Below are 22,549 nucleotides of genomic sequence, written 5' to 3'. Positions count from 1 at the left end.
AGAAAGGCAGAGGAACTTTGTCTTATAAGAGGTAGAACCTAGGGGCTCCATAGTCACCTGACATCTGTTCAGAGTTTTATCTATGGTTAGAAATGTACATGTTAGGAACTCCAGGATTCTTTTGGATTCTTTTTTTAAGGTCCTGGTCAACCAAGGACACAGCGTAACACTTGTGAGTTACTCTCTGTACTGAGCTGTCATCTGCATAGGTTTCTTTGCGTGTCCCCGGTAATCATTCCAATATTGGATCCTTAACAATCCTTACAGCTGCTCGATACTTCTGCCCTAATTTCCCAATTTCAGCCATTACACAATCAGTTATACAAGGGATACACTTGGCATACAGATAGTCCATCATTGACTACACTAAGTCCAGTTTGGTTTTAATGGAAAATTTGATAAAGTTGGTGTCAAACAGGATGTGGTAAGGTGGGCCCAGCTGTGTATTATATTGGAAAAATAACCAGGAAGGGTGTTGAGGAACTTTTCTTTTCTTTAGCATGCTGGGATACTATTTTTCTTTCTTTTCACGTTTTAGTCTATCCTATTCTTTAAGCCTCTGATCTCTGAGACTAAGCATTCACTTCATGGTCGCATACTTCCTGTTTTATTTTGCTTCCCCATGTTCATGCCACACTCTCGTTTCTCCTATTATTATCTTTAAATTGAATTATTCCTTTATTCAACAGTACTATATATGGCTTATTAAATTTTAATTTCAATGATCATATTCTTAATTTCCAAAAATATTGATTGGTGTATTTTTATATCTACCTGTTCACATTTTTGTAATATCTAGTTTTGGTTTGGTTTGGTTGGCTGGTTTGCCTATTTGTAATGTTAGTTATCTTCATGTATTTTGAAGTTTAATTTTACATCCTTTTCAATAACACACTGTGGTTTTTCCTCTCTCTGTCCTTATCTTTATTGGCTAATAGTTTTGCATTATCTGCTGGATCCCTTTCCATAAAGAGATCTGTTCTTCTTTGATATAATTACCTCTGGAAATATCTCATTACACATCGGTTAACTTCCTTTCATAGGTTATCTAAGTGTTGTGTTGCAATATGATATAGACATAATGACAGTATGATTGTCTGACAGAAGTTGGTTCCTATCACAGCTCCAATAGCAGAGGGACTGAGAAAGCTTCTAGATTTTATTTTCTCTCTAAAAACAAAATATCACTTCAAATATGAAAGAAGAATTAGATCAACACCATATAATTCTTATTCAACCTTACTCCATACAAGAGGCATAAAGTACTTGGTACACAGGTCTTCACTTATTCTTCTTGTGATGATGGCAGATTTTTACTAAACTTTGTAGTATCTATCTGAGCCAAGATACAGCTGCAGAATTCTCCACAAGGAGCTCTTACCAAGAGAGAAGGGATGATATTGCAGAAAAACTGTGATTTTAGCTCTGAACTCATTACTTTCACCTTTTTCTAATATGCCAAATTTACTTATTTTAGTTTTTGAGACAGAGCCCAGGCGGAAATGCACTGGCACAATTTCGGCTTACTGCAACCTCTGCCTCCCAAGCTCAGGCAATCTTCCCGCCTCAGCCTCCCATGTAGCTGAGCCTATAACCATGTGCCACCATGCCTGGCTAATTTTTGTATTTTTAGTAGCAATGGGGTTTCACCAAGTTGGCCAGGCTTGTCTCAAACTTCTGACCTCAGGTGACCTGACCGTCTTGGCCTCCCAAACTGCTGGGGTTACAGGCGTGAGCCACTGTGCCCGGCCCATGCTGCATTTACTTATTGCTAATATGCACCAGTAAATAAATGTATCCATAGATCCAGGGAAGTGTTAAAGTCTCATATGACTTAATTTTAGATGTGTCATTTTTCTTAAACACACTAGGATATAGAATAAGTAATTTTACAGAATAAATTCTATTTGAGCGGCAATAATTATCAACTGGAAGAAAAGAATACGGACAAGAAATGGGTTGGCAGAATAACAGCATAAAAGCACTTGAGAGAACATTTCAAATTGTATTCTCTAGGTTGTGAATATGTGTGTGGGGAGTGGGTGTGATGAGAAAACAACTTCATGATAAAATAAAAATCTAGATTTAATAAAGCTAAGAATACTTTTTTTTTCTGAAAAGAATTCTGAAGAGAAGGAAATGATAAGCATTATTTCCCAAAGGTCATTGTCCATGGAACTCTTTTCTTTCTTAGGAATTTTATCAGCTTCTCTATTGTAGGACTGATATGCCTCACTATATTGTACTAGCCAGCATCCTTTCTGACTGCCAGACAATCACTTTATTAGTTTCTGCCTGTGCCATACCAGTTGTTAAGTATTTTGAAAATCACCTTGTATAGGATGCATTTTAGAAAATTCCATTTGAGGCTGGGCGAGGCGGCTCACGCCTGTAATCTCAACGCTTTGGGAGGCCGAGGCGGGCAGATCACGAGGTCAGGAAATTGAGACCATCCTGGCTAACTAGGTGAAACCCCGTCTCTACTAAAAATACAAAAAAAAAAAAAAAAAAAAAAAATCAGCCGGGCGTGGTGGCGGGCGCCTGTAGTCCCAGCTACTCCAGAGGCTGAGGCAGGAGAAGGGCGTGAACCCGGGAGGCGGAGCTTGCAGTGAGCCAAGATCCTGCCACTGCACTCCAGCCTGGGCGACACAGCGGGATTCCGTCTCAAAAAAAAAAAAAAAGAAAAGAAAATTCCATTTGAGAGGTGATGTCATTGATGAGTCACAGATCACAGATAAAATAGGATTGGGAACATTTATCATATTTGTTTATTTTTCTTGGTTTCAGATTTTGTATTCTATGCAAAATAAATTTCAATTTGTATATTAATTACTATGTACCATGTGAAGTACCAATGTGGGCATTATGATGTAAAAACACATTTATTTAAAACACAAGTAATTCATGTCCAATGGAAAAATATTGGAAAGCACAGATAAACAAAAATTAAAAAAAATAAAATTAAGAACCCAATTTTGGAGCTTTCCTCCCTATTCTTCCTGCCAAGCACAGCTAAAACCCCTGAACATTATGTATAAAAAACAGAAGAAGACTTTGAAAGGTAGAAAGAGGAAAGTAGACCAGCTAAGAATCTTAAGACCAAGAAATAACATACTGGAGAGTTCCTTGGGTTTTCTTTTTGCCTCATATATCCCAGACTTGGAGCTGAAGAAGCTAGCAACCCGAAACACCCACGGCAGCAATGTAACCAATGAAGATTCAAAAGGATGACTTATTCTTTTTAGTTACTCAAAAACACTGCAATTTCACAAATTTTTTTTTAAAAAGATTCCTTCTCTTTTAAAAGTAATCAATAAATTCTCTATTGCTTAAGTCAATTCATATAGGGTATTAGTTTCCTATTACTGTTACAAATTACCACAAAATGTGTGGCCTAAAACAACACAAATATATCTTACATCCTGGAGGTCAGAGGTCTGAAATGAATTGGCAAAGCCGCATTTCGTCTCTCTAGCGGAGAATCCATTTCCTGGCCTTTTTTCAGCTTCTAGAAGCCATCTGAGTTTTTTGGTTCATCTCTTTTTCTCTCCCAGTCTGTTTTATACACCACCCCCTCTGTTTTCATTACCAGATCCCTTTCTCTGACTCTAACTCTCCTGCTTCTCTCTTATAAGGTCACTTGTGATGACATTGGGATTGCCCAGGTAATAATCTAGTTAAATCTCCCATTTTAGGGTCCTTCACCTAATCATCTCTGCAAAGTCCCTTTTGTCGTATAATGTATCATATTCACAGTTCCTGGGGTTTAGAATGTGAATCTCATTTCAGAGCCATTACTTTACCTATCAAATATGGCATCTGCTTTCCTTGGATTCTATAATACTATATTGTTACATTTTATATTTCTTAAGTGTCTGGCTATTTCTTTACAAATTCCCTTTCAGGTTTTACTCTATGCTCTTTCCTTAATTATTGGGGCTTCTCGGGTTTTATTCTTAGTAATTGGGATCAATCCCAAAGTAAATCCTAAAAATTACCATTGTATTTCTTATCCTGTGCAATCAAGATAATTCCCTCAGTGGATTATAAAAATCTCTATTATATTCCTGACTCTGCTATTGAATTTTTACACAAGTAATCCATAGACGTCTCACATATAACATGTCTCAGACTGAAAGCATGTTTGCGCCTTCAAAGGTGCACTCTTTTACCCATTCATTTAATGTCATTTCCACGCACCCTTTGCCTAAGTCAAAGTCATCTTTACTTCCTCCATCTCCTTCCCTTCCCCAAATCATTAGGGACCTGAAAAGCACATTAAATTGAATTTCTTTATAAATCTTTCTCCATATACACCAACACTCCTCAATCTAGTCCAGTTTTGTCTTTCTCTGTATTTTGGCAACAGACTTCTAAATGGTCTTAAATCCAGGATGACTCCCTTCAAATTCATTCTCTGTATTGAAGCTGGACTGGCAGTGAAACAAGCAGCTATGCCCTCTTTGTAAACCACAAATCTAATCATGCCACATTCCTATCTAAAATCATCCAGTGACCCTTAATTGATGCTAGGATAAAAACAAAACCATTTTTTACAACATAGTATGAAAGCTCCATGTCTTAGCCTGTTTTCTGCTGTTATAAGAGAATTAACACAGACTAGACAATTTCTTAAATAAAAAGAGATTGCGCTCATAGTTCTAGAAGCTGGCGAATTGAAGATTGAGGGACTGCATCTGGTAAAGGTCTTCTTGCTGTGTCATAACGTGGTAGAAGGTATCACTTGGCAAGAAAAAATGCATGCGAGACAGAAAATGGGGGTCAAACTTACCCTTTTACAGGGAGACTGCTCTCCAGATAATAGCATAATTCGTTCATGAAGGCATGTTCCTTATGCCTTAATCACTTCTTTAAAAATCCTACTTTTTAATACTGTCACAATGGCAATTAAATTTCTACATGAGTTCTAGAGGGGACATTCAAACCACAGTACTCTTGTGTATTGAGGCCACTGGTTACCACTCTAGCTTCATTTCTCATTGTATTCTTTCACTTCCTTAGATGCTCTATTCACTCTCTCATTCTCTCATTCTCCCTTTTCTCCTCCTGATTCTCCCATATACTGTTCATGCTACTCTTTTTTTCTAGAAGCTATTTTTCTCACCTTCTCATCTGGCTAACTGCTATTCTCTTTTCAGATTGCCAACTCCTCCAGGAAGCCTTTTCTGGCTGTGAATTCAGGTCAAATGTACTTTCCTAATGGCTCCTTTAACACTCCTCTTTGTCTCAAATTACCTGTTGCCCCTTTTTATGCCCATGATTAGCACTAGACTGTAAACACCATGAGGACAGGCATAGCATTTATGTAATAGGTATTCATTAATTGTTTGATGAAAGAAGAAAGAAGAAATTATTTTATGAAATACAAATTGGATGTGAAGGATTATAAATGTTTTTTTTTTTGCAAAATAGAAATACCTTTTAGGTGAAGTAGCTCATGTTTTCTTAACAAGAGAGGAAGGGAGAAAGAGAGCCATGATAGTTTTTAATATCTATCAAGCATATGCTCGAATTAATACTTTAACTCTTAAGAGAAGATAAACTTTAGTTTTAATTCAAACATATTACTGGTAAGTTAATGTTTGGATATTTTAACACTGATATTTTTAACTGTTTAATGTCTTTATCATGAACCTTTACTATAATAAAAATAAATAAACACACAAAATCTCACACTGTTTTTAGAGTTGACAAACATCATTTTGAATTGCTGACTGTTATTGTAACTACATGTAAACTAGAAATGAAACACTTGCTGAACTTAATATTGATCGAGTTCCATAAGATTAGGGCCATGAAAGCAAAGCCATTGATGTTTTAATGACAATAATTAGAAAAAGTTTAGGCTCAGATTTTGCATCTTCATTTCAGTAGCGTCCTTCTGTAAGTCTTAAACACATCTTAAATTGGACTTTAAGAATTATAAGCTAAATGCAAGAGTTCTAATTGTCTGAAGGTAGTTTGTATGTTAAAACTGCTAAACTCTAAACATCTATGTGCTTTGGTGCCCCGTTTTCTTTGATTTGGAGTTTAGGATGAGAGACGTTGAGCTCCAAACTCAGACTAAGAAACTATAAGAAATATGCTTCAATGCAGAAGCTGTTCAAAAATGGTAATTATTCCTGAAACTCTGTAACAAAAAAAAGTTTTACAGATTATTTATTCAATTGCCTTCTCGAATCAGAAAGTTTTTTATTTTATTTTTCCTCTCTAACTGTTATAGAGTAAGATTGTTTCCTTGAGGCAAGAAAGAAATGCAGAAGTCTTGACAAACAAAAGAAGAGATTGCCTTAGGGAAGGGGACTACAGTGAACACTGAGAACTTCTTCCCACGCTAAGACAATCTTTACAGAGCAACACTCTGTCTCAAAAAAAAAAAAAAAAAAAAAAGTAAGCATAAGAAGGCAAAAGGTGGTATGACTCACTGGCTTTTGACTATATAGTTGAACATTAAATCTTAAATTATTTGGTCATTCGAAAAATGCTTATATATGCTAAATGGGTAATGTTAATAATACTACCCTGCTGTTGATAAAGATCATCCATCCTTAAAATTTTTTTAATAAGCTCACAAGCCAGAGTTGTTCAAGTTTAGGAAACTGAAGGATAACACACAGTAATTATAAGTAAAAGTAAGAAGGAGCTATAGAGAGAAATCCAGCATACCAAGGGATCTTTAAAATGAAAGAAATAATAAAGCCCAGCTTAGTAGTATAGGAAAGGCATTCATTTTTAATCAAAATCTGTATTACCAATTTGGGAAAGTAACTTTTATTTCTAAAGAATCAGTTTATTCTTCTGTAAAAGAAGCTTCTGTCTGGGGAGTCAGTGATTATGACAATTTCCTATTTTGGTGGGTATTGTATTTTTCTGACATGTTCTGAGTAAAAATATCAAAGGGACTAAAAATATCAAGGAGAAACCCCATGAGCAACGGGGTTTCTCTGTAAACATTTGCTGCATTCCAATGGTGATAATCAAAGACATCAGTTCTCACGTATTTGTTTCTAATCGTTGTGAGAAAGAAATGAAATTAGTGATAGCCCATATTAGCAAATGTGTATAATCCCAGCTTTTATCGACAGCCCAACTTCAATACCTGGGTGTGTGATTATTTTGCATGTAAACAGATGTTAGGATGGAAAAAAAAATAAGAACCACTGATGTACAGGGATAGGAAGTAGAAAAGTAAATGCTTAGAGATGTCTAGATATTAAATAATTAAGTATAAAAACATTAAATCGAGTCCCATTTGATGATATTTTAGTTAAATATCAAAGTTTTTTTCATAACTTGAAATGCTCAGGTCAAATCTCTTTAAAATGTCATGGATGACAGCTTTATAAAACTGTGTGAACCCATCATCCTCATGAAATGTTAAACATTGATGGTTCTAAAGAAAGTAAACGCAGATCTCTTGAATTTAATAGAAAATTTTTGTAGGTCTTTTAAACTGAATATATCACCATATTGAGGCCAAATATTCTTAAAGTGAAAGGAAATAGCTATGTCAATTTATCTCTGAAAAGAAAATTATTTGGTAAATTAAGATAGATGTAAAAAATGGGTGAATTAGATACTTAATTGTGATAAAAAATATTGGGAAGAAGAATTGAGGATTCAAAGGAGAGTGGATAGCTGTGGATATTAACAGCTTCTCAAATTGCATAGTATTGTTGACAAAACATGAGTGATCATGTGACCACATGTTTGGCAGCCATGAGACCAATACATTTCTTAAAACTAAGAATATAAAAAAAGAAAGTTTTCATATTTTTATCATTTTAATTAAGCCACTCTAGCTCGATATAGCTCTGTGATTTTCCGATTTTCCTCTTTGTAATTGTGTGGAGTGCCTTTGATTTTGAACTATGAAACCCACTTGAAGATTTTAACATGTTTTTGTCTTGTCCTTCTCTTCAAGAATAGTCTTAGAGATGTTTTCAAAACACATAAATCAAAGACCTCGGATAAAATCTATCTCACACCTTCTCTTTGATCCTATTTTCTATGTCCTTGAATGCTTTTGCTCCTTTCATAAAGTGAACAGAGTTTCAATTTTGCATTGCTGCTTTTCCAATCTGACTGTCAAAGATATAAAACTAATTCTTTCCATTTCACTGAAAGTGACATTACCCTGTTCTTTCCCTTTCTCCTTATTAAACAAACATCCCTGAATCATTAAGTTCTGTTGCACGTTAATATTAATTAGGGATATAGCCTTACTTATGAAAATGATGAAAATTCTAAAGTATTTAAGAAATAAAGAATAAAGATGCCGCCCTTGAAGGGCATTGAGGTTTTCAGCATCATAACAATTTCAAACTTCTTAATATACTGTAGTTAATTAAGTCATCAACTAGACATATCAGGTTTATTGCTCTTTTGGATTAAAATAAATTAAAGCAGAACGGAAACACAACTTAATTGGCCTTAGATAAGTTGTTCTATTGTTACTACAATAGTTCTCTTGGATTTAGTAATCATAATTATGCAAATCTTAATTAGGTAATTATTGTTGTGCAGTTTTTCTTGACTTAAGGAGGAAAATCCATTGGCACAATCAACTGTATCATGCTGTGTCAGAAACTTTAAATCAGAAAATTTTTTAGAATAAGTTGTGGAGTGCTTTATTATTTACTGGATATAATTCCCTAAGCAACTAAGAGAGAAAAAGTTTGAACATACTCCTTGATTCAATATATATTCTCTTTTGTAGCTGCCAGTATGCTGCTCTGATTTGTCAGAATGAGACTGATGGAGGGGAGAAGTCATCATGCATGGGTGATTTTCCACCAGAGTAGACACTATGTAAAAGAGGCTCATGGATTCTTGGTTCCACCAAGAATAAATTTTGAACAGAGTTTGAATACTTTTATGTTTCTTAGCCCATAATAGATTGAGTTCAGCCATTTAATTTCTACTTTTGATTTACAGCAATCATGGAAAGAGGAGAAACTATGTGTTTCTAGTGTAACACATTACAGGCATTTGAGGAAATTTATGTACACTGCATTCTGCAAAATGAAAGAATGTTCATTTTGAGAAAAATAAAGAGTTAAATAAAATAAAAAGTTTTAACCAAAGTACTAACAAAAACAATGAGAGGTATTTCAGGAGATAACTTGAATAATCCAGAAAGGCAGCTGAGCATGGCTAAAGATAGAATAGAATGGCTTGTGGTATCTGGCCAGTACAGATGGAAGTAGATCTCTGAGCCAGTACAGCTTTCATTAAGAAGTAATCAGAGGAAGAACAGCCTGCTCTGAGGTTGAACTTTGCAAAGCTGGGAATGTTCCTTCTTTGAAGGAGATCTTAGTTTAGGCATTCATTTTTATTTTATTTTTTATAGAGTTAATGAACCAGTCTTACAGTCTTCCTTTAGCCAATGAGTTAAAGAAATCTTTGCATAAGTTTATTCAAATTAGAGTTTCCACCAAGATATCCCTGTAAATGCACCTTCCAGAGCCAATCTGTGTGTAGGCATGGAAGCAAACATCCTCTCTTGGCTTCTGCAGCAAATTCCAAGTGGCAATGGAACTTTACCTTCGCTGACTTTTGTTTCTTTTTTCCCGTGGATTCTGCGCTTTTGTTTTTGTTTCTGGTTTTGGTTTTTATATAACTCAGAAGTTATTTCCTAATGTGCCAGAAATGTTTGTGAATTTGGTTTTATAGCCTATTTGATCATCCTTTTTAGGTGGAGACCTATTCTGTTGGGTTAGAGATGACAGAAAATCTTATTTGTCAGTTGGTTTGTTTGTTCAAGAATACACTGACCTTCTACAAGGAAGGAGAGCTCTTTGACACCTGGAAATGTGAGTTTTTTGTTTTCTGTTTATTTTAAACCATGACTAAGGGTATAGAACTAAAGCTGCCAGCTACATGTCTGTGTAGCTGTAATTATCTTATAAGTCTAAGATCTTAATATAAGTCTAAGATATTAAAATTAATGTCTTATAAAATTAATCTTATAATTAAGTATAATTTAGTTAATTTTAATATTAGACTTATTAACTCTTGTTATAGATAATCTTTTAATACTTGTATAATATCTAAGCAAGATAGATTATTGAAAATTGGTTGCCGGGCACAGTGGCTCATGCCTGTAATCCCCCAGCACTTTGGGAGGCCAAGGCGGGTGGATCACCTGAGGTCGGGAGTTCAAGACCAGCCTGACCAACATGGAGAAACCCTGTCTCTACTAAAAAATACAAAATTAGCCGGGCGTGGTGGCACATGCCTGTAATCCCAGCTACTAGGGAGGCTGAGGCAGGAGAATCGCTTGAACCTGGGAGGCGGAGGTTGCGGTGAGCCGAGATTGCGCCATTGCACTCCAGCCTGGACAACAAGAGTGAAACTCCATCTCAAAAAAAAAAAAAAAGAAAAAAAAAGAAAATTGGTCACCATGCATGGTTTTAATAAAAATATACATACATATTTAAATACATATATACATGCATGTATATATCTTAAATATATATACATATATGTACACACCCTTGTGTTTCATAAGTTTACAGAAGCTTGGGACAGCTCTGAATGGCAACATGGTCCTGAGATGTGTGATTACCTGGGACTTTCATTGGACCTGCATTTCAGCTCTACTCTCCTCACTGCCCTATGCTGCTTTGACCCTAAAAGTGAAGCCAGCTTGGCCAGGTGCAGTGACTCACACCTGTAATCCCAGCACTTTGGGAGGCCGAGGTGGGCAAATCAAGAAGTCAGGAAATCGAGACCACCCTGGCCAACATTGTGAAACACCATCTCTACTAAAACACAAAAAAATTAGCCAGGTGTGGTGGCACGCACCTGCAGTGCCAGCTACTCGGGAGGCTGAGGCAGGGGAATCACTTGAACCCGGGAGGAGGAAATTGCAGCGAGCCAAAATCGCGCCACTGCACTCCAGCCTGGGCGACAGAGAGAGACTCCATCTCAAAAACAAAACAAAACAAAACAAAATAAACAAAAAGTGAAGCCAACTCAATCGTCTCATAGAACTGATGTTTACGGTGTTTTTAAATAAACATAGAAATTGGCCCTCCCAGTCTTAAAACTTCAAAAACTTACATTTGTCTTACTTCAGTTCCTTTCTCAGGAATCCAATCATCAAGGCTCCCAGATAGTATCAATGAACGGAAACTTACCAGATCACGATATCTGGACAATGAGGTGTCAGATCCCCCTCATCCATCCTGATTACCTAACTGACTACCTGCTTCCTGTTGGCCAACTACTCTCCCTTACCCCTCCCTAATTCTTGTTTTCCCACAAATGGTTACATTTCTGTCCTGCTATAGAAGCCCTTAATTTTAATTGGTCGAGGAGATGGATTTGAGACTGATTTTTTTGCTCTCCTTGACTGTTGCACCTGAATAGCCTTTTTCCCTGGCAATACTTTTTGTCTCAGTGATTGGCTTTCTGTGCAGTGAGCAATGGGACCAAACTTCTGGTGTTTTGGTAACAAATTTTGGTTTCCTGACCGTGAATGCATTGCTTGTGACTCAGCTGCCATGGGCTGGGAGAGTTTCAAAAGCCCTCTAAGCAGCTACCTGACCATTTTGGCCAGAGGTGGATTTTAGTCTCTCCCCATTTGGGCCCACTTCTGCCAACCCCAACCATGTTCCTGATTGCCTAGGAAGAACAGCCTTTGAAATTTGACGTCTATGTCCAGAAAGGTGAGTGTCTTTTATGGGTACTGGACAGTGGGAATGGTTCCTCTCCATTTGGGAAATCCCAAAGGCATATCAGTTTGCAGGTTAAACAAGCCAAACTGATGGAGAGAGGATAATACCTTGACTGATTCAGTTTGAACACTCTTGGGGCTTGTTCATTGCTACAGAAGTTGGATTGTGTTTTGGTGATTGTTTGTGTATGTCTATGTAGTTATGGGATGTCAGGGTTTGATCCCAGAGTGCAGCCCACATGGGTGCATTCTTTGGGTTAGTCTGTATGTAGTTGTGGGTTGACGGAGCAGGGGAAATTCTACAGCCATACCACTCTGAGTGTGGCTGATCTTGTCTGATCGCGATGTCTTTGCATTGTAGTGCTGTCTTACAATTGAATTCATTTTGCTGTTGAATGGGAAAGCAGGATGGAGGTCCATGTATGTATGCTTTTATGCTGCTGTTCTAAACAGGGTTGGACCTAATTAGTACTATGATGCTCTTCTGTGGTGCTGTTTGGCCCCAGTGTTCTTTGGAATCTTGGGAATTTTGGCCTTTAAAAGTTAAACTGCCATGGGAACTGATTTACCCAGTTTTAGTTCATAGCCTTCATTGTATTATCTATCAGGGCAAAAAAGTTAGCCGTGTGAACATGTTCGTAAACCAGTGAGTTTGTATTGCTATCTCATGCCTAGAATTCTAAAGTAAAAACTATTGGGTCTTTGTTTGTATATATGTATATGGGTCTAAATGTTACGTGTTGTTTTTACAGGGTACCAGATTGGCTCATAAATAAAAGAGCACTCATAAATTAAGTGAATATGTCCAAGCATTTTTCAAGTTCATGTGACTTGAGTAAATAGTCAATTAAAAAGATGGCTTTAAAATTATTGGTAAAATAAAAGTAGAAATGTCTTCAGAATTGTCAGCATACATTTTTGTCTGGGTTTTATATTTGTCTTTATTAGATATTTTGAGGTGTCAAGGTTTGGTACAGAAGGTTATAAAACTATAAACCCAGCCAAAGTAAAATAATCTATGTTTGTGTGATTCATTTGACAAATAAGTCTAATTTAATGTTGTTTTAATGAAAACAGCTGAATCTTCTGAGTTACTAGGGAAAATGCCCATATATTTAATTTTAAAGTCCTCACTTAGGTGAGCACCTCATATTCACAGGGTATAAAAAGTGGTTAACAAGGAAATGACTTAAAATGATTATTAACTTTGTTTAATATCTCAGTTTTCAGAAGTAAGCTAAATAAACTGTTAAAAAATGAAAGAATTGAAAACATGTAAATGGAATAAATGCTTGTAAGTGAACTTTTTGTGTAGTTTAAAATCTTAAAATTATTTTTAATGCTCATTGGATGTTCAGGTCACTTCCAATTAAAAAAGGGTTGTGATATGGGGAAACAGGTTTTTAAAAAGTGTGAACTGTTCTCATCTATAAAATGCTAGCTAATATCTAATAAATAGTTCAGAATTTCTTGCCTCCTAGTTTTCATTAACATTTAAGATTAGCAAGAATAAGAATTCTAGTTAATATAAAATTCTGTATATAAAATGTGCCAAAGAAGATATGTTTTTATTGAGAAAAATAGTAATTTTGTCTAATTCAGAAGTTACCTAAAGGTTAATTCTAATTATAGACTTGGAAAGCTTATTTATGAAATCAGGAAGAAAGGAACCAGTAAGTATGGGAGAGAGACAGGAAAAAGTTATGGATATGAAGATACATTTTTGTTAAGGAAGGTTAAAGAAAAGATTTTCGTATGAGAAAGAATCTTGTATGGTAAATTTTTGTACTATAGTAAAATGACTTGTTATTTAAAAAGAAAATTTAGGACAAAACAGAAAGTGTAAGCATGTCATATGAATTTTTTTTTTTTTCTGTTTCTCTATCACTTTCATGTACATACAGAGAAAACAGAAGGTTAAAAAGACTACAGCTGGGCGCAGTGGCTCACGCCTGCAATCCCAGCACTTTGGGAGGCTGAGGTGGGCAGATCATGAGGTCAGGAGATCGAGACCATCCTGGCTAACACAGTGAAACCCCGTCTCTACTAAAAATATAAAAAATTAGCCCGGCGTAGTGACCGGCGCCGGTAGTCCCAGCTACTCGGGAGGCTGAGGCAGGAGAATGGCGTGAACCTGGGAGGCGGAGCTTGCAGTGAGCCGAGATGGCTCTACTGCACTCCAGCCTAGGTGACAGAGCAAGACTCCGTCTCAACAAACAAACAAACAAAAAGATTAGATAGTAAACTATTCTTTAAAACCTGATAGAAAATTAGAGAAATCTGGCAAATTAACATTGCCCGTAGATAAAGCTCTTAGCCTTGATGAAGGTAAAATAAGAAATATTGTAAAGAAATGAATTAACAGTTTGACAATTCTTTTTTAATATAGTTAAACATGAAGCCAGATTTAGCATGCTTTTAGATTGCTTTATCTACAAAGCAGTACAAGCAAATTTCACATAAATGCTTATATTGCTTTGTAGATAGTACTAACACCAAGGTACTTACTAGTCATGTGCCTGAAGTGAATTCTTTTTTTTTTTTTTTTTTTTTGAGACAGAGTCTTGCTCTGTCACCCAGGCTGGAGTGCAGTGGTATGATCTCAGCTCACTGCAGCCTCCACCTCCCAGGTTCAAGCGATTCTCGTGCCTCAGCCTCCTGAGTAGCTGGGACCACAGGCACACACCACCATGCTCGGCTGATTTTTGTATTTTTGGTAGAGATAGGGTTTCACTACGTTGACCAGGCTTGTCTCAAACTCCTGATCTCAAGTGATCCTCCTGTCTCGACTTCCCAAAGTGCTGGGATTACAGGCGTGAGCCACTGTGCCTGGCCTGAAGTGAATTTCTTAATGGCATGAAATGTATAGTGGTATTGGTGGACATAAAGACATTAATTTGTGTACCAGGAACAAAATATTCTGTGTGTGTGTGTGTGTGTGTGTGTGTGTGTGTGTGTGTGTGTGTGTTTGTAGGCTCTGGGTAACACCATAGCTTCCAATGTTAAATTGAGTAAGAGAAAAATTTAGAGTGGATTTTCTGTTTATGTTTCTCCTTTTAATTTTCATTTATTTGCTGTTTGTTCACCTTTGGGTTTCACCTATACATACATATATATATAAAGCCACCGACGTTTTTAGTTTCTAATGGAAGGCTTTTATTTGGTTCTATAGTAGTTATTTTGTTTCATATGCATTTCCAACAATTCATCATTTGCTCTATTTATCTAAAATTCCTAAGCTACCTTTGCCATGCCTCCAAAAAAAGATAGAGCACACCAGCCATTTAAAATTGGATTGGTTTTGCTTACTTCTAATGATCTAGAGAGTTTTAAAATAAAGACTTATTTTTATAAGTTCTGAACAGCAATAGTACACTATTTATTTTGTTATTTGGAAAAGTAGGTGAGAATAGAAATTTTTAAGTATTGTTTTTTTCCAAGGTAATTTAATTTAATCAATAATTTGAGTTGGTTTCAGATCTTTTCCTTAAGTAATGAGGACAAACTGTGATATGGGTACAAAGTTTTAATGTTGAGGAAACGTTGGCCTTGTCCTTAAGGAAACTATATTAAATAGGATTTATCTCAAACTACTTTAGTTGTATTTACCATTATTAAAATTTAGTGACATTCTCTTAGATTAATTAGCAATAAAAACTTGTGAAACTTTCTAGTGGTTTTTAAATTTTTATCCTAAGTCTTTTATTACTGATGATGGGCCTTCATGTGTACACTTGAAAATAATATATGTACAAGTGTGGCTCTGGTTTGAAGATTCTATTGATGATAGTTACCTAATCAGGTGTCACTATTGTATCTAGAAGCCAATCTTGGAAATATGTGATGATGCCTTTTAATATGGCTGAAAAGAAATCATTGTTTGTTCTTACTTTGTCCTTGTTTTATAGTATTTAAGAGAAAGAAGATTATTTATCCTCATTTTGAATTTCAAAAACTAATATTTGCATATACTACTTTTTTAATGACAAAGAAAAATGTTAATTGTCTTACATTGATAAGTCTGGTATAGGACCGATCACATTTTTCATGCTTTGGTCACAGTTCTGTCACTAGAGTGCTAGTGATTAGGTATATGCAAGGAGTAACCTAACTACTTTAATACAATGGTTTGAAGTGCTGTAGATGGTAACTACTAGACACCAAATCACAGTGTTTTAATTTGTGATATGTTAGAGAGAACAACAGGACTCACTGCTGTATTAGTAAACTGAAACACTAATTTCTAAATGTTCCTTTTTATGTCTTTTATGTCTCTAAACATTTCATTAAATATTGTCTTCTATTCTTAGCATAAATGTATATACTATACTTGATCATTTATATCATAGACAGAAACTTATTTTATAGCAAAGTAGTCTATCTGCAAATTGTGGGTAGAATGCTCCTTTATTATAATTTTATTTCTGTATTGCTTTCATAGTGTTTTGATTAGCACTTTGGCTAAATGAATAACTGTTTTTTTCAATGACTTGTGATTCTGTTTTGACCAAATGTATTGATGCTTTTAACATTTTTGATAGATGTCTTATTAACTAATCTTTGTGCTAAATTACAGGGCTTTGACTCCTGGGTAAATCTAAAACACTGACACCAGTGCAAGCCTCATCTGTAGACCTGGGAGAAGGTGACAATCAAAATGAATTGCTTTCATGAAACACAGGGCCAAAAATTAAACTATTTAATTCCTCTAGAATCAGGGATTATTACAGAAGAGATAGTGGGGGCTTGAGATTGTAAGGGCCAATTTTGAAGAATAAAATTAGTTCAGACCCTCCAATTCAAGGATGGGCACACAGATGCCTAAACAGTTGACACATTGAGGAGCTTTGGCTCTTTAACTTCTTTAACTCAACAGGTTTAACAAAACACTTAAATGTGGGTTATCTATGTTATTAAACATCATAGTATCCCATAACACTCCTCCTCAGCATGAAGCAGCCGGAAAGATCTATGCCCAGATTCCCCATGATTGAGGAATTGATAAATAGAAAAGAGTAACTGATACTGGCCCAGTTGTCCCATAGAACTGATGTTTATGGTTTCTTGAATGAACATAGAAATCGACCCTTCCAGTCTTCAAACTTGAGAAACTTACATTTGTCTTATCTGAGTTCCTTTCTCAGGAAACTAAACATCAGACCTTCCAGAGAGTATCAGTGAACTGAAACTCACCAGATCACCACATCTAGACAATAAGACACCAGACCCCTCTTCCGTCATGATTGCTTAACTGACCACCCGGCTTCCTGTTGGCCTAACACCTCTCCCTTGCCCCCATCCCCCAACTAATTGCTGTTTTCCCACACATAGTTACATTTCTGTCCTGCTATAGAAAACCTTAATTTTAGTTGGTTGGGGAGATGCATTTGAAACCGATATCCTGTTTTCCTTGGCTGCAGAATCTGAATAACCTTCTTCCCTGGCAATACTTGTTGTCTCAGCGATTGGCTTTCTGTGGAGGGAGGAATGGGACTTAGACTGAGCCCCTGGTATTTCAGTAACAAAAGTATTCCCTGATAATCTTCCTTCATGTTTATCTCCATATCAATATCTCCTCGCTGGGAAATCTGGCCTGGGGCACTTTTGGTTTTCTATCTAACCACTTTAAGAAAGTATAAAAAGAATGTGTGCATCGTATGCATTTATGAAATTTCTGGTATGCTCAAATCTTGCATATGACAGATAGCTCTCAATTACCTATGCTCTAGTAATCAGAAATAAAAATTAGTTGTTTTGTTAAAAGTGATATAGTGCATGGGTGATTGCAACTTACTAGGAGCAATAGTGGCAAAGACATTTGCCTGTGTACACAGATTCTGAGATGTATTTTCTAATCAAGAGAAAATTGGTCTTATAGAAACATGTGTTGATGCAGAACATTCTATTTGATAGGTCTTGAGAATGTCACAGACAATTTTACTGAGGAAACTGCAATCGGTAACATGAGTTTGATCCTCGGCAGAAAATTCTGAAAGCAAGATGTAGTTAGAAATCTTTGGCATCTAAGCAACAATTCAGGAAAGGTAACCAACGTTAATTACAAGTAAACAAATTTTATTTCCCAGCCTCTCTCAATGGAGAGTTACTTGAACAGTATTTATTTTTCAAAAGACTGGAAATAGATGCAGATGGCTGAGGCTCCAACCCTGATTTGTCCATTACCTTTTTGCATGTTTTGTGCAAATCCACAGCCTTATGATTATCACTGTTCTTACTGGAATTATTAGCAAATAGTTTTGTAATTTCTATTATCCAAATATCTTATCACCTGATCCTTGCCTAACACTTCCGTTTCACCCCTTGTGCTCCTTTCTTGCCCATGCCCTTCCTATCCTACAAACCACATATGTAGCTTCTGATACTGAAATATTCTCTGTGCTCCTGCTCCAAGAGACATCAAGGGGTTAAGAGGGTGAACCCTGCAGCCAGCCGAGTCCCTGCATTTTCTCTGTCATTTCCCAACTGTGTGACTTACAGCAAGTTACTTACCCTCTGGTGCCTCAGTTTACTTATCTCTAAATAGAGATTAATATCAGCATCTACGTTATTTGGTTGTGACAAGGATTAAGTAAAGAGTACTTGTTTCATAGTAGCTCAAGTATTCTTTGGTGCTTTATTATTTGTTAGCAATGACATGTTCCTGTTTAGGAATTCTGCTGCTCCATTTTGCACTCTGAATCTATTACTGTGTGAGCGTATTTTTCAAATTCTACTTTATGAGTATGTATGATGAAAGGTATTTGATAGAGTACTTGCACGTATAAATTATTGCATAATTGTTGAGAAATTAATGAAAATTTTATTTAAAATGTTCCTGTTGCCTAGAAACAGCATAGATGCCGAAAAGTACTTCTCCCAAGTTTGTATTGAACAACTGAGAGATGTATGTGAATTCGTTTCTTTCCATTAAAAGAATTAAATGTGTAGAAGACCTAAAGAAAGGAAGTCTCTTTTGTTTTTATTGTGAATGACCCAGTACAGAGAGAATATGAATATTCTGGAATTTTCTGGTAATTGGCCCCAGGTGGGACTCAAGAGGGGGGTGCTGACATGCTCAAGGAAATGGAAATGCTCTCACATTAAGTTAATCACTCTGGCTGTTACTACCACTAAAGGGATCACCCTGTGCTCGGTACTGCTGCTATGTCCTTGTCTCTCATAAATTGCAGAAAGGCTGCAGGAAGGCTTTGAAATGTAGATTTTTTTTTTAGGGATTAATGGCACCCTTATTTGTCTAAGTAATGGACTTTTCATGATGTATTTTAAACTTATTGAGCATTAGTTAATTGCTATAATACATGTCAACAATGTGACTAAAGCTATTTCAATTAGATCAATTGTCTGATTAAGTGGTTACCAGTTAGCTTCCCAGGTAGTTTTTCTCCTCAAAGCCCTAAAAATAACATCTTTACAGAATTTCCCAAAATGCATACTGTAAGCCAGTTGCCACAGCCAAAATGGAATTATTTACTCAAGCATTTTATTTGCATCTGAATGTTTGGCAGTTGTGGAGAATAGCAACAAAACAAATAGGGGAAAATATTTGAAGATAATTTGTCCTCTTTTGACACTTAATTTGCTATCACACATTGAGTTTAAAATCCTCAATGTGATCTACAGAATTTCAAAACATTCCCTTTGTTTTTTCTTGACTCTTCATTAGCTTTCCCTGACTTCCCACAGACACTGCATTCTATGAACTTCCTTCACATTTAAATCTTTATTATCATAATCCCTTTGAGAAAAAACTAATAAACCAACAAAAAAATGCATCAGTTAACTAAAAGCCCACCCAAATTTTATAAATTTGTAAAACCCAAGAATATTACTTGGTTCATTCCTGTTCAGTCGACAAGTCAGTTAATGTATGTTGCAAATTCATCATTTTCTTGTTATTCTTTTTCTACTACTTTAGTCTGAGCCTCATCATTCTCTGCCCACATTACTGCAATCGCTTCTTAACAGATCTCCCTGTGTCTAGTTTATCCCTTCACTAGGTTCTTCTACTCAGCATGGCCAATGTAATTCCCAACTTTCATCTTGGTCATTTCTCTGCTTAAAAACTAACATGCCTATTATTTATCAAAAGGAAGCTCTTCAGCCTGCCTGACTTAAAGTCAAAGACTGAGTTCTGGCCAGTGGAATGTGGGCAGAAGGAATGTGCCCATATCCCTGCCTGAACCACAAAACCTCCCATACCATTTACCACATGCTCCCTGTCTCTATCATCTGCTGGCTAAATGGAGGGCATCCTGTGGAGAATCCTGAGGTGATAGGCAATGAAAGAACCAACAGATTAAAATATCAAGGTCCCTGAATAGCTTCATGGTGCAGAGTATCTCACCTCCACATCCCACTCCTGCCTTAGACTCAGACGTAAACAAGAATGAAAAGTTCATTGTGTGAAAACAGTGAGGCTTCTAAGATGTTTGCTGAAGCAATTAGCCCATTAGCCTAAGATGTATTGGTTTTGCAATAACAGTGTTGTTACTGCAAATCGAGATTAACAAATTTATTGGGAGGTTAATATGTGGGTTTTGAACTTTTCCTATGCAGTTTTTGTTAGTTCTATGCTTATGGTTTTTGAATCTAAAAGGCTTTTTATGTTTATAATTCTTTATGCTAATTATTTTAAATCTCATTTTGGAGTGCTTGAAAATAATGTTTATTCATTTATCTATGCAATAAACATTTAGCATCTATTATGTCCTAGGTACTGTGTTTATACAAAGAGAAAGGAAGAAAAGGTTATTATTTCTGTTTAAAAAAAAGGATTATATTACAATCTTATATAGAGACTTTTTGCTACCTAATTTTTACTCTCAGCATAAACTCTCAACAACAGCGTCACATCTCTCTGGATCCCAAGTGACTAGATTCTGATTTTCAGGCCTTATCTGAGACACTCAGAATTGTTTTGCTGCCTAATTTTTCCTAGGGTTTGATGCTAATGAAATAGGTTTTTTGATGTTAATGAAATAGGTTTTTTTTTCATTATTAATTGTGAAGGAGGAATTCTTTTTTACTGAATTCCCACCCAAGTACAGACAGCATAGATTTTCTTTTGCAAGCATTCATTACTTTAGGTATTCCTTTCTACAGCTTGAACACTTTGATGGTAATGTCATGGTAGAGGAGGCATCTTCTCTCTTTTGGCAGTTGACTTTTTGAAGTTAGATGATTAGGTCCAGAGACAGGGAAAGGAAATAGTACCTTCTTAGCTGGCTCCACTACTGAATTAGTGTGTAATTCATGATCATTTTTCTTTCTAACCATCCTTCTTTTTTTGCTGTCATTTGATAAAGTTTATCTCTTACCCAAGGGCATAAAACTGGCAATGACTAGTTCACCACTTTTGACTACATGTTTGGACAAAATATAGGAATTTCAAGAGAGTCTTGATACTTTTTAAAAAAAATGTTGGTGCTATTAGGAAGCAAAACATTTGTTCATTGCTCATATTCCCTGTAATTTGAAAAAGAGAAGTGTATGTGTTTGTGTGTGTGTGTGAGACAGAGAGACACACACACACACACACACACACACACGGTGGGGTGGGGGGGTACTTTAGATTGATTCCTAGTTTACTAGAAATGCTGACTCATGAGTTAACAGATGAGCTCAGTCAATGTCATCCTCAGATGTGTGTAAGACTGTTAAGCATAATATCCCTTTCACAACCTTTCTAGGTGTGTGGAGCAAAAGGGTGGGGATGGGGGTTGAGGCATGTCAAGAAAGGTCAAGAGATGGGGGAAGGGTTTTAAAGAAACCCGGTGACTGGTTTCTGAGCCTGACTCTGGAATCTGGCTCTAGGGATCAGCCACCATAGGTACCACACACTTAGTGTGTTTTCTCTGTACTTTAATGGGCTCAGTAAGAAGATGACACTTATCACATCCTATTGTCATTAGCTGTTGGTTTGTCTTCCATGTTTGAAGGAAAAGACCATGTGTTACTCCCTTTCGAATCTTGAAACAAACACATTCCATAGAGTTTTGGTGACTAAGGGAGTAAATAAGTAAAGTGAAGGCTACATTTGCCCGATACTGTAGAAAAACAGGATGATGTAACTGAACTAAAGACTCTATTGCCGTATGAATTCTAATTTCCCTATCTAGGCTTCTATAAAATAAAGATAGGAAAGGAAAACACATAGTACTGAGAAAGATAAATGAAGGTTGAGACAATTTAAATGGGAAGGGATGGGTGAAAGTTAACCAATAAAGAGAACAGAAGAGATTGAAAAGTAAGAGGAAACAGGATTTATAAGATGAGATAGAGAAAGAGCTATGAAAGACATTAAAATGTTGGTGGAATCAGCCAGTAAGCATCCAAGATTATAGTCAAGTAGTTGCTTGACCCACGTAACAGGATGTTGTAAAGATGTAGTACAGTAAACCACAGAGTTTCTCAGAGGGAAGCTGCTCTGTAGATAAGAAAGCCCCATTATTTTGTATTATTATTTTCCTTTCATGTTGAGCGGATGTACCAGTGACAGTTGGAGTCTCCTTTCAGCCAAATAACTCCCATATGCTACATAATGCTGCTGCTGATTAAAATCCTATGGAAGATTCAGGCTGTATCTGGAACAATAACAGTCTGAATTCGATTTATCAGTCTTCTGGGGAAGCAAAGATAATCAAATTTCCCCCTTCAGCAACTTTGGGACCAAGCCATTTGCTGAGATGACAATGGATGTGAGTCTCGCACTTTCAGTTTATACACCTGCTGCCTGTTAATCACAAGTTTCTGACATTTTTCTGAGTTTTTTTCCTTCCTATTCAAATCTTACAGGCTTTGTCATTTAAAGGCAAGGGCACTTCT

General features: G+C 36.2%; 1 long non-coding RNA gene and 1 pseudogene across 1 annotated transcript in view; one reads left to right on the top strand and one right to left on the bottom strand.

The window, feature by feature from the left end:
• The window catches only part of LOC104005670 (uncharacterized), a 289,399-nt gene that overhangs the window by 85,500 nt on the left and 181,350 nt on the right, over positions 1–22,549 (top strand). The window lies entirely within an intron of this gene.
• On the bottom strand, positions 23–598 carry LOC100612374 (rRNA-processing protein FCF1 homolog; annotated as a pseudogene).

The sequence above is a fragment of the Pan troglodytes genome, chromosome 2 (genome assembly GCF_028858775.2).
Source record: "Pan troglodytes isolate AG18354 chromosome 2, NHGRI_mPanTro3-v2.0_pri, whole genome shotgun sequence".
NCBI lineage: Eukaryota > Metazoa > Chordata > Mammalia > Primates > Hominidae > Pan > Pan troglodytes.
Note: the sequence above shows the minus strand (reverse complement) of the source record. Positions and strands in the feature narration are given on the sequence as shown.